We start from the raw sequence: 13,252 nt of genomic DNA, 5'->3' as shown, positions 1-13,252 counted from the left end.
AGATTAATAGTTCACTCTTTGGTTTGTTTTGGTGTGAAGATTAGAAATCAGTTTGTATCAACACCAGGATTTTATTTGAGAAAACTGAAGCTGTTTTTCCAGCATATTAGTAACAGAAATCTCTTTCCTATCATGTTAATGTATTTTTATTTCGGCCAGTGAGACTATGTTTTTTTTTTTTTTTTTTAAATAAAGATTCAGGAATTTTAATTTTCACTTCAACTACTGCACACACTTGGAATTGAAACATAAGCATATTACTATAAGATATCTAACTACAACGTGAGCATAGGACGCATACCTTTTACAGATTTGCTTTACAGTTCACGTCATCAGGCTTGTTCATCTATAGGCGTGCTCATATCAAGAATTCCTGCTTTTCCAGGGAGAAAAGAAAACAGCATTACCTACTGATAAAAAAAAAAAGACGTGTTTTGATAATAGATTTACAAAAGAAAAGGCTGTATAGCATGTACTGTTTTTTATAACACCATGTTTCCAAGCAACTCTGCAACAACAGTAGAATCTGCAATTAGTGCTGGGCCCTTCATTCCTGCCCGTCTCACCCCGTCAATGTCTGTGACTTTGGAGGATTGTGTTTGCACAGAAAAAAAAAAGCTCTGGTTGGCAGGGTCTGCCTGTTACACGCTGTACATTGAGATCTACTCACTAAGTCATGACACACACACACACACACACACACACACACACACACGGTGTAATCTAATCAGTGGTCTGTTATTGTGGCTGTTGATGAATTGCTCAGACGCTGGGGAACAGCCTTGGACACAAACTGAATATACAGCCGGTGGGATAAAACCCTTTGTCTTCACAGCATGGTGGCAGTGTGAGGTGGGGGGTAATGTGGGTCCTATAGGATCGAAAATGTCCACTGAAACCCCCAAGAAAAGGGGTGTTATCCTGAATACTGGATTTGTCTTATTTTATTTACATTTCCAACACAGACTAGCCTAATAAGCTCTGTACAAAGAAGCCTTATTAGCTTGGTAATTACTGCCAAACCATCAGATACAATTATTCCAAAGCTTTTTAAAGTCAGACCTCATTACCCTTTTATTTCTCATTCATTAAATTTGTACACGCTGATTTTGTGTTGTAAAAAAAAAAAGGTAATTATAATTAAATAATTATAAGTAATTAAAAAAACCTAACCACATTACTGAAGCTTACTGTTATTTGTCTTAAATGAATACTTGGCCACTTGGCTAGTATGACATTCACTCTTTTGAGTGCAAATTTGCAGAAATCTGTGGATGAACTGCAATTTGAGAAGGGAGTCCAAGGCAAACAGCATGCAGTTAAACAATCAAGCAATCCACAGTTTAGTCACATGAACTAAACAAAATTATTTGTAGGAAAAATACACAAATGCATGGCTGGGCAACTACACTTAGGACAGTATGGCAGATTACAGTTGCTTGCAGCGGACAGTTAGGGTAATACCTTTGAAAATGAATGAAATACTCGTGTTGTAAAAGATACAAAACAGAAATTGTGTGTGTGTGTGTGTGTGTGTGTGTGTGTTTTGTGTGTGCGTGCGTGTTTGTGTGTCAGATAGGAGGCTAGCAGCTCATTAAGAGTGATATATGGATGTCCTTCAAAGCTGCTGATTGTTAGTAATAAGAGATCCTTGAACATAAACACACACACACACACACACACACAGGTAAAAAAAAAATTCTAAATAATTGGCGAGGAACGTGCATATTGTGCATTAGCATATGTAGACCACGTGCATAAATACAGTAGTGTGCTGTCCCACCGCTCTAAATTAGCTTAAGTTCTCCATGCCATAGATTCACCAAATCTGTACACCCCTGGAGGGATGAACATCTTCCAGTCTTCCAAAACAATTTGAGGATGGTGGTGGAGAATGAAGAGAGCTTTCTATACACACCATTCCAAAAACTCCCATATGTGTTCAGTTTTGTTGTGATCTGGTGAATGCAAAGACCATATCATATGATATCATTTTTATACTACAGTAATGGAAGCGTACATTTGTTGTGTTATGTCATGTTTTTATAGTAATGGTATATTGGCTAAAGAAAAGTTTTTGTCTCTGGTTTCTATCACCCACACACATTTTGGGTTGTTATCTGGGACAGGCTGTCTTTTATATTGCGTGCCAAATAATCAAAGGATTTTGTTGATTCTCAGTTGGCAGTTTCCACTCTGCCTTAAGAAATAATCTCCCAGGTCATGATCAATCACAAAATGAAAAAAAAGAAAGCACAGTGTCAACTGTCACTGACTTTTACATGAATTTAAAAAATAGCAGGGCATTTAGTTTCAGCTTTCTTTTACAGTGAGAGTTCTTGAACTCGGTCTCAGCCGATTGGTAAGATATCTATAATTTACTGTTTCACGGTGTTCACAGTGTTACAAGCGACAGCATATGAGAATAGGCATAATTAATTATTTTACATTTGTAAAATGTATTTAGTGATTTTATTTATAATTCCAGTGTGATCATTTTGGATTCGGGGGGTGCTATTATGTGCAACAACACCATCGGGGGAATGAGAAAGGGTTTATTTGAGGGTGAAATTAAAGAGCAAGATGAGCAGAGGAATGATAATAGAACCCGTTGGACCACAGAGACACCTCTGGCCTTGAAACTCAGCGAGGAAAACTTTGTCTTTGCAGAGTCTTTGTGTTTGTCCTGATGACTCGGGAGTGTGTCGTGTCTGTCTGTGTGTTGGAACGTCCAGCAGCTTGAATCTGCCTCCCAGGTGTCGAGCTGCAACAACAAAACTACCCATCTTTATTCTACAGCCGGCTGCCACTGCAGCACAGCCCCTGCTGATCTGAGACACACACACACACACACACACACACACACACACACACACACACACACATACACAGACAGAGTTTGTAAGAGAAAAAAAGTCACAAAACGGAGAAGAAAAGTAAGTCGGAAACAGAAGGACAGGAGGTGGTAAAAAGAAGTATTTTCTTTGTTAGTTTGTCCTTGTAACATGGGGCAGCTGCTTTTTGTGTGTGTGTGTGTGTGTGTGTGTGTGTGTGTGTGTGTGTGTGTGTGTGTGTGTGTCTGCGCATGCACGCTTGTTTTAAAGAAATCATGCTGTGCTTTGGCTCAGAGTGACCTCGGGGCTAAACCTTTCCCTGTCCAACACAGTAGCTTTATTTAAGTCCTCTTTAAGGTGTCTTACATTTCTGATGTCAGTCATCACTTACATGCATTCCTGACCAGTTTTTAATGTGGAACAGCATGAACACAGCAAGTTGAAAAAACTTCTAAAGACTCTGAGCTGTACCATTAACTGCTGCTTTTTGTGTTCTCACACACACACACACACACACACACACACACACCCTAGACGCTGCCTATGGATTCTCTTCGCTTATGCAACAAACTGTAAATTATTGAAACCATGCAGAGAAACCATGTATGAATGGATATCACAGCTGTAAAAGCAGATTTATGGTTTGGAAAAGGTTTGTGGACACGGCTCAGAATCTACTAAACACGATAATGGATGGATGGATGGAAGGCTGAAGCGAGGGTTATTCATTCTCTGGAGAACAGAAATGAGGCTCGAGTGGACAGCTTTCCCCGTCGTGTTACTGTGTGCACATCCTGCTGTTGGTCACTTGAGAACCTTAAAAAACAGCCAAGAAATATGTTGTTAGGGATTTGGTGGAGTCTATGTTGTCAGCAGTGAACTGTAAACCCATTTACCTCTGTGCAGCATTACAGTTTATGCAGCGCTGCCTCAGTGGCTGAGCATGTATTTCCATCTTTAGTGTCTAATATTGTCAAGGTTGTCTGTGTTTGGTGACTGAGTTGGTGCGTCTGTTTTTGCATGTATCCATCTTGACAACCGCCATCTACAGGGCAAAATCCAATCCATCCATTTTAACACCAACAGGATTCAAAATACCAGGATGTAATGCAGCCAGTAATGTTAAAGGACTATTCCCTTGCATAACAAACCTAGGGGATAATAACAGATGTGTACCCACTCGATCGCTCTCTGGGACATGTTTTCATGCTAATCGAATGTGTTTGTAGCTTGAAAGACGCTAGCGCAGACCGCTTATTAGCTTACAACGCTAGTATTTTGGGCACATGGAAAGTAAAAATAAATCACTATTTTGTACCACTAAAAAGGCTCAAAATATCACCAAACTTCAACGGTAGCATAATGAGGGTTGTTTTTACTTTCCCCGAATACTAGCGTTGTAAGCTAATAAGCGGTCCGCGCTAGCTTCTTTCAAGCTAGAAACAGATTTGATTAGCATGAAAACATGTCCCAGAGAGCGTACACATCTGTTATTATCCCCTAGATAGTGGTGGGCAGATTAAGGCTTCGTGAAACAATGAAACAGTTGAAGCAAATGTGCCATATTGTGTCGAGGCTTCGAAACAATCTGACACCCGTCTCAACGATGACACCTAGTGGTCACTTGCAGGTGTTGATCTGAAACCTTGACAACGAGCCATTAAAAAAAAAAAATTATGATTGTATTTTTGTAATATGTGAAGCTTGTAAGGCTTGTTATTTTGGTCATGAAAAATGAATATTAATAAAAAATCAAGCCACAATGTCTCACTTTTTTATAGATTTTTATTCCAAAATATGAATTTCTCTGCTGTGGAAGGACTTCTTTTTTTACCCATAATTTCTCCAGCCTTTGAAAAAATCCTCTCACATGTTGCTGGCATGCAAAGATATTTTTTAGCAAGGACATACAAATGAGGAAAGATGACTGCTCTCTCCAGTAAGTTAGGGGATCATGAGTTCCGGGAAAAAACGCAGAGTGGAGGTATTTTTTCACTTCCACTGTGGCATCAGCTGTAGCATTGTGTATCATCTTGGTTTCACGGATACTATCATCAAAACTTTCCTGTCCTGTGTTTCTACTGGTGTTGATGTTGATTATGATGGGCCTGATGTTGACATTTGTGGCTCTGAATGAAAATGAAAACGGAGCTTCCATTTTTATCTATCTATCTATCTATCTATCTATCTATCTATCTATCTATCTATCTATCTATCTATCTATCTATCTATCTATCTATCTATTAATGTGTCACTGTATGTATACTCTGTCTGTCTCTAGCCTATCAGTCAATGTGTAAATTTAAATGTAAGCCTAAATATAACTAAACAAATCGCACTATAAATGTCACTATCTCAAAATCAAACTCCTGTCACAAAAACCCAAGAGGTCAAGATGTATTGACTTAACTTTATACAGATGTGCGATTGTGTGGTCTGTTCCAGACCCTGTCAATCAAACGCTGATTCGGCGGACCATGCCACCTGTCGAAATACTCGTGAAACACTCCGAAGCTTCATTTAGCCATAGTCACATGACATGGGTGTTTTGAATCACGCTTCGGATCAGTGTTTCGAAACTCTGCGCTTCGGGATTTCGACAAAGCTTCGGAACGTCAGTTTCGCGTCAGCCATCCCTACCCCTAGGTTCGTTTTGTGCCAGAATTGTCCTTTAAAGCTGCTACAATAAACAAATCAAATGAACTGCTTGTGAAAGTGGTTGCTCATGGGTGAGTGTGGGTGGCTGTGGATCAGAGGTAGAGAGGGTTGGCTCTCAACCACAAGATTGGTGGTTTGATCCCAGCCTCATGTCAAAGTGTCCTTGAGCCACGCACTGAAAGCCAAGTTGCACCCCAGATGCTATGTGGCTGTCCACTGCTCCAAATGCTTAGGATGGGTTAAATGCAGAGATTGCATTTCACTACATTGTCCTGTATGTGATGAATAATAAAAACAAAGTTTTTTTCTTCTTTTAAAAAAAAAAGTAACTGGTGCACCTGGCTAGTTCACCTGTTAGAACACGCACCCATATACAGAGGCTCAGTCCTCAACGCATCGGTCGCGGGTTTGGTTCCGACCTGTGGCCCTTTGCTGCATGTCATTCACCCTCTCTCTCCCCCTTAATGTCTGAAGCTGTCCTGTCAAAAAATGCCAAAAAAATTATCTTAAAAACTTAACTTTCACCACTCTCACACTTAACAGTGTTGTTTCTAACAGCAGCAGGCAGCAGTTTTGAGTGGAAGAAACCTGTCCACCAAAGATTGGAGGCAACTTTGTCTTATGTTATTGTTATAGTATCATTTTGTAAAAGCAAAACATTGTTTAAGCAGAATATGAGAGCAATTTACATTCTGTTATTCTGTTATTAAACCTGTCCATTTCTTAACTACTTTTCTCCCTACCTTGCTATCCACCTTGCTATCAATCTGGGCCATCTGTTACTGCCAGCCTAGGAAGGAACTTGTTTTGGTGGAACATTTGCCCACTGCAAATGGAAAAAGCCACATACAATACCAAATTAAGTTAACTGTTCACACAATACAGTAACGTGAGCTGTTTATATTAGCTGGATACGGGTGCCTGGGTAGCTCAACTAGTAGAGCGGGCGACCAAAAAAAATAGCTGAATACATGGTTAAACGTAATTTGCTCCGACCAGTACAATAATTACAATAATTCCCGAATGAAACAAGCAGGCCTGCCTTATTGGATCTTCCAAATCCATTCAAAACTGGACATTTTCAGCATGTAGCTTTCTAGCTCAAAGTTTGTTGTTATTTCCTGAAGAGTTAGCCGCCGGATGTTCTGGCAATTATCCTGGAAATAAACTGTCGTTGATCCAACATACCACCAGCTAGACTGAGGTTGCTGATCTGCTATGCAGCTTTTACTGTAGGTAAACCCATTGCCAGAAATAAGGAAACCCTGTAAAAGTACTGATGTTCCTAGTTCTTACATTCCCTCATTAAGGACTATGTTCTCTACAGCTACAAAGAAAACATGCTTTGATTTATTTATTAAAAGTGTAAAAATATATACATTATTTGCATTTGATTTGATGTGCATAGAAGAGCGTAGGCCTATGTGCCGAGGCAGACAACCCGGCCTAATTTAACCCCTGTGAATGTGTGCGTGTGTCTGTGTGTGTCTGAGTGTGTGTGTTTCATGACTTGTGGTCTGCAGACTTTCCGACTGTGATCTTCTGAAGCCCAGCTGACTCTATAAATACTGTGTGGAGCTTTACATAAGTGTGGTTGTCATTAATGTGGCAGGCCTTCCTCCCTTCTTCCTCTGCCGCAACAACACACACACACACACACACACACACACACACACTCAGTGTTATTCACAAATAGCTGCTTCTCAAGTAACGGCCCGTAGGCCGTCGCTGGTGCTCACCAGAAAGATTTTTGTTGTTTGACTTGACTTGATCTTTGAAGTAAAAAGTTGCTGACGTTTAACTCACTTTTGTATTTTCCATACATCTAAGAGGAAGAAATGCGAGGGAAAATAGGTGGAGAAAGAAGAATTAAGGAATGGAAGAGAAGTCTTTTTTTCCCAAATGTCATCAGAAGCAACGTCAGCGTCTGAAACAATACAGGCCAAGTCACTCAGGACTGGAGACTGTCAGCTCCTCCGCTTGCTTTTAACCTGATGGTATGACCTCTGCCTGAACATTCAGTTTGTGTGGAGTGCACGTGGCAGACAAGATAAGGTGAAGCAGGTGAAAGTGAGTATGCGAGAAATTAAAGGGAGACCTGAGAGTGCACTAAAAGGAGAAAAGCCCTGTAAATTACAGATGAATGTTTTTTAAAGCAGTTTTTTTGTGTAATGTTGAGATATGGACGGAACGCCTAAGGGGACATGACGTGACTATTTTCTCTGTGTGCATGAGAAACTTTATGGTGTGCACAAGATAATACTTCCTTCTTGGCAGCCATTCTGACTGCTACTCATGTGGTTTCTCGTGCACACCAGGAAAAAAAAATTCCCATCCCTTTAGGGGCGCCGTAGATATGTGATATCTCAACAAAGCAGTTACAGCATAAATGGTCTGTTGTGAATGTGTGGCGATTTTCCTGGGCTGACGTTAGATGTGTAAATTATCGGGCTCTATCTTGCCCCCGGTGCAGCGCGGCGCAGCGCGGCGCAGCAGGGCGCAGCGCGGCACAGCGCGGCACAGCGCGGCACAGCGTGGCGCAGCGTGGCGTAGCGCAAATCCTAGTTTAAGACCAACGCAGTTTTCAATTTCCCGTCCAGCACCCACGTCGTTAGCAAATGCACCTGCGCCTATCTGTGCACCCATGGGTGTGCTGGTCTTACAGGGAGGTGTGTTCAGGTGCATTCTTGGCGTATTGCTATCTTGATGCAGCGGAAAGTGATCGCGCCATTGACCAACACAAACCTGATCTAAAGTCAATTTTACCGCATTTCATTGTTATTTTAACAGCGTATTAGTTAACTGCGCCTAGGCTCGTACACAGCGCACGCACAATATGCTTGTTACACACACAGGGACCCAAAGCAGCACACAAACACGCAAAAGATTAAAAATAAAAATATTACAATGTGACATAGTATTATGATATGATCTGCTCGCGCGCTTTCACTTCATGCATGAGCAGATCAGTTTCTTCTCTCCTTCTTGCTTAGCAAATCTGCCATCATAATAGCAATGCGCCAAGGTACAAATGCGCCTGGCTTTTAAAGGGAATGGGAGATGACACTCTGATTGGTTTATTTCATGTTACGCCCCAAAACACACCTATGATTAATTAAGACACTAAGTACAACCCTTTTGAACCATGCGCCTGGCGCACAGACCCTTTTTTCCATCGTTGAACTAGCAAAAGTGGATTTGGACACGCCCTAAACGCACCTGCGCCAGGCGCATAACGCCGTGCGCTTAGATTGTTAAAGTAGTGCCCATCATCCCATTATGGCTCTGGGCGGCACAGCTCGATCCCATTGGATTAATACTCACTACGTTTAGCCCTGGTTTGATCTTTACTAGTCTCACATTTGCCAGACCTCTCTTCACAGCGCTGTCTCAGCTCTGCAGTATGGTCTGGCTACATCACCTATCTATTCCAGGATAGGGAAAAAGAAAGCTCTAGCTTGTTTGTATTTCTTTGAACCAATCACAACCATCCTGGGCGGTGCTAAACCCTGATAGTGGAGATAGCAAGAGGGGAGGAGTAGGTTTTAACCCAGCAATGTACATCTGTTGAGTCAGACTAGATCTCTACTGACTCCTGAAAAAGAAAACCTGTCTCCTCTTTGGCTGCTAATGCTCCACTACGTTCAAAGGCTAGCAAAATATGTCTGTCTGGTGCGCGACAAGTAGCGTACAATGTGTTTATTAGAGCTTTTTTTGGGGAAAACAGCAGCTTTAACGTCAATAACTTGGATACTTTTAAATAAACTCATCACCTAAAAGTAGCCTGAGCATTGTACTGTACCTACCACACCTTACTTGTCAGCTCTGGCACAGCACGCACACATTCACTGTATGATCCATTTTACAGTGCAAAAGACCAAAAAGTCAAGATGAATAATAGGATGCTGAGCATATGAAGTGGCAGAAAAAAGAGGAAGAAGATGGGGAAAAAAGAAAGGGGAAACATCAAACGAAAAAGAGGACATTATGAAGCAGGCCTGCGGGAGAAGCAATCAAACACCTCCCTCAAACACACACACACACACACACACACACACACACACACACACACACAAAGAGCCTGCATGTCACTCAAATGTCAGAGGAGGGCAAACCCCTGCTGGAGATTAATTACTCTGTGCGATTCACAGAGGGAATTTGGGGATTTTTCTCTCTTGTCCCATTCAGCGGACCCACACCTTTGCCTGAGGGACGTTTGAGTCCCAGTGCAGTGCTCCCAAAAAACCTGCCCACTCTTTCCATGACTGTGGGGCAAACGCTTACTGTGTCTTTTTAAGTATCAGTGAAAGAAAGAACATAAACTCTAGTTCATTTTGAATTTAAGCTTACATGACATCCACAAACATTGGACTTCTAGTTTTGTGCCAGTGCCAATGTTTGTTATATTAGTTTCACTTTATTACTAGTATTAACGCCACCGACCATTCATTCTTCAGAATGAAAAACTTTATTAAACTCAAAAGCCTTTATTTATGTATTGAGATCACAAAGTTTTCAAAGATACTAAATACATCTGGCTGAATTTTGATGAAATATGTAGGCTATAAAGTGATGCTCAACATGATGTAACAGAGCAGAAACATGGTGTCTTAGATTTAAATATATCAATGCAATCCAGCAAGGAGGTTATGGTCTTTTTTGTTTGTTTGAATGTTCGGTTGGCAGGATATCTCAAAAACGTAAAAAAAGTTAGTCTAAGCATTTATTCGTTTTACCTTTTGGTTTTTATTAGTAATCCACACACATTGCTGTCTCATTCACATTCACATATTCTGTGGCTCATTAATGATCCCAAACATGCAACAAAAATAATATTTGTTTTTGTTTAGAATGCATTTTAAAGCTAATTTAGTTTGGGATGACCTAATGTTAATGTCTTTAGTTTTTAGAAAAGGTATAATTTTGATTTCTATTTCAGTAAATGAATTGTATTTTTTTTTCTGTGAATAGTTCCTCTGCTGGTTTGCAATGAGAATGAAAATGTATCATTATTGTGCATGTCAAATTACCAGTAAGATGCGACCAGATTAGAACTTAATAAGCAATAACATATAAACTGGATCTGAAATTAAACAGTGACTACAGGTTAAAGTCCGGGCTCATAGCTTTAAACTGAGTGTAGTATCATACACATCAGATGGTGGGAAATGTTGCCTGTTTAAACATACCCCTCAAGAATAAAGACACAGAGAGAACAGAGACCAAACAGAAACATACTGTATCACTGTCCTGATTAGGGCTGGGTATCGTCCAAACAAATTCAATACCAATACCAATACCAATAACCTGACTTTGATACCGGTTTCCTAATCAATACTTTTTTATACCGATACCAATTTTATAAAACAAAATGGAATTACAACATTACGGCACAAATCTTTTAATGTATTTCATCTCCTACTACGTGAGTCCCGTTTTTCTTGCGTGCCTCTATGATGTGTAACGTAAGACAGCCAATCACAGACATTATTATCGGGCAGAACGGTGGCCCAGTGGATAGTGCTGTGGCCTCACAGCAAGAAGGTTCTGGGTTCAAATCCGGGCCTTTCTGTGTGGACTTTGCATGTTCTCCCCGTGTCTGCGTGGGTTTTCTCCGGGTTCTCCGGTTTCCCCCACCACTAAAAACATGTTCCCCTCCCCCTCCCTAACTAGCTGATGTGTGGTGAGCGTTCTGGCATCGTAAGGCGTTGTATGGCTGCCGTGCATCACCCAGGTGGGTGCTACACATTAGTGGTGTCAGTCCCCCCTCCCCCCAAATGCGCTTTGAGAGTCTATGATAAATCGCTATATAAATGTAATAAATAATAATAATTATTAGATCTTGGTAGAAGCATGCTGCTCCTATTGGCTCACTGACGCTGATGAGATTTACTCCTTAGTTATGGAAATCAGGTATTGAATGACGAGGCATTTTTCGATACTCGATACTTTAGAGGCAAGTCGGTCGGTGTCTAAAGAATATTGAATTCGGTACCCAGCCCTAGTCCTGATGCTTTCTGGCTGCACTGTATAAACAATGCAAGCAACCAGCCTCATTAAGTCTGTTGCATTGACAGATATTGACTTCTGTAGCCGAAAATCCACAAGACGGCGATGAGTGTGCTCTGCCTGTTAGAGGGGAAAAACTCACTACAAGAGAGCCTCAGTCTGTATATACATATATAAAAAAAAGGGTAGAAGCAGCCAAATTTGCCTTTATTCATAACCACATCTGCAGAATAATAGAAACACACTATCCAGACATAGAGAATAACTTTCACTCCACTGATGTAAAGTTTAAAGGTCCTGTTACTTTACTTAGGTATTTCATTTTTTTTTTGTGTGTGTGTATTGTAATTCAGCTGCAGTTACTCTTACATGAGTTGGCATTCATGTGGTGTCGGAATAATCAGAAAAGTCAGTTTCCGACTGAAAATTCACACCGCATTAACATTGTGGGATAGGTCATGCCATGGCGAAGGTCTGTGCTCTTCAACTGCCCTGTTAGTTCTGATGTTTTGAGTTTACTTAGTAATAGTCTATACCCACGACGTTCCACTTCCGGAATTGCTCTCGTCCTGCCGGAAATACCGCCGGATGTCACTCTTTTTGGATGTCCGCTTTCTTTGCGTTGTAATCTTAAACTCCGGTGGATTTCTGAGGACTATGGTTAACTGCTCCTCAGATCTCTGAAGGGTAAATCCAGACAGCTAGCTAGACTATCTGTCCCATCTGAGTTTTCTCTCGCACGAATAAAACAACCTTTGAATGTACATGTTCCACCAAAACAAGTTCCTTCCCGAGGCTATTTTGCAGCTGCACCGCCCAAGACAATTGTGATTGGTTTAAAAAAATGCCAATAAACCAGGGCACATTTTTCTCACATCCCGGATTGACGTGTGGACTCGCCAGACCCTCCTCCGCAGCTCTGTGGAGAAAGGTCTGGCAATGCAAGACTAAGTTAGTATAGACCCAATCACAATGTTTGCAATAACCTCGGGTAGAAAACTCCTTTGTCCTGTATGAACAATTTAACGGCGCTGAGAACACAGGGACGAAGTACAAGGTGACATACTCTTATCTCATTAATCTGAAAAAAATGCACGTTTGATGCTTTCATATTTCAACACTTTCACTAACAGGAGGTTGGAGACCTACTTCACCAGTTGGGCCACAGACAGAAGAAAATTACTAACCCCAAACTAACAGTTAGTCCGACTGTTGCTGTTTGTAATGCTAGATTTGGTCCTGCTGTACATTTCTCAAAAGTTGGAAACACGTTTATGTTTATGTTTATTTATGAGGAGGTCATTTGAGCTGCAGTACAACAATTTCCTTCACAGAGTAACATTTGGCTTCTTTAACATGTTTGCTTTTACTGAAGTGAAAGATTTAAATGCACTTTGCGGTACCACTACAATTAAGGTAAACGTTTGTCTATATCCTCGACCTTCCACTTTCTGGATTGGTCCGTTGCCGACAGAAATTCCGCCGTATGTCCTTCTTTTTGGCTGGATGTCCGTTACTGTCTGCTTTCTTTGTGTTGGAAGTTGAAAGTCTGGTCAATTTATGAGGACTATGGTTAACTGCTCCTCAGATCTCTGCAGGGTAAATCCAGACAGCTAGCTAGACTATCTGTCCAATCTGAGTTTTCTGTTGCACGACTAAAACAACCTTTGAACGTACACGTGTTCCACCAAAACAAGTTCCTTCCCGAGGCTGTGTTGCAGCTGCACCGGGGTTCCGTGCGGCGCTTAGCA

This window comes from Perca flavescens, chromosome 1 (genome assembly GCF_004354835.1).
Source record: "Perca flavescens isolate YP-PL-M2 chromosome 1, PFLA_1.0, whole genome shotgun sequence".
NCBI classification, from domain to species: Eukaryota; Metazoa; Chordata; class Actinopteri; order Perciformes; family Percidae; genus Perca; species Perca flavescens.
Note: the sequence above shows the minus strand (reverse complement) of the source record.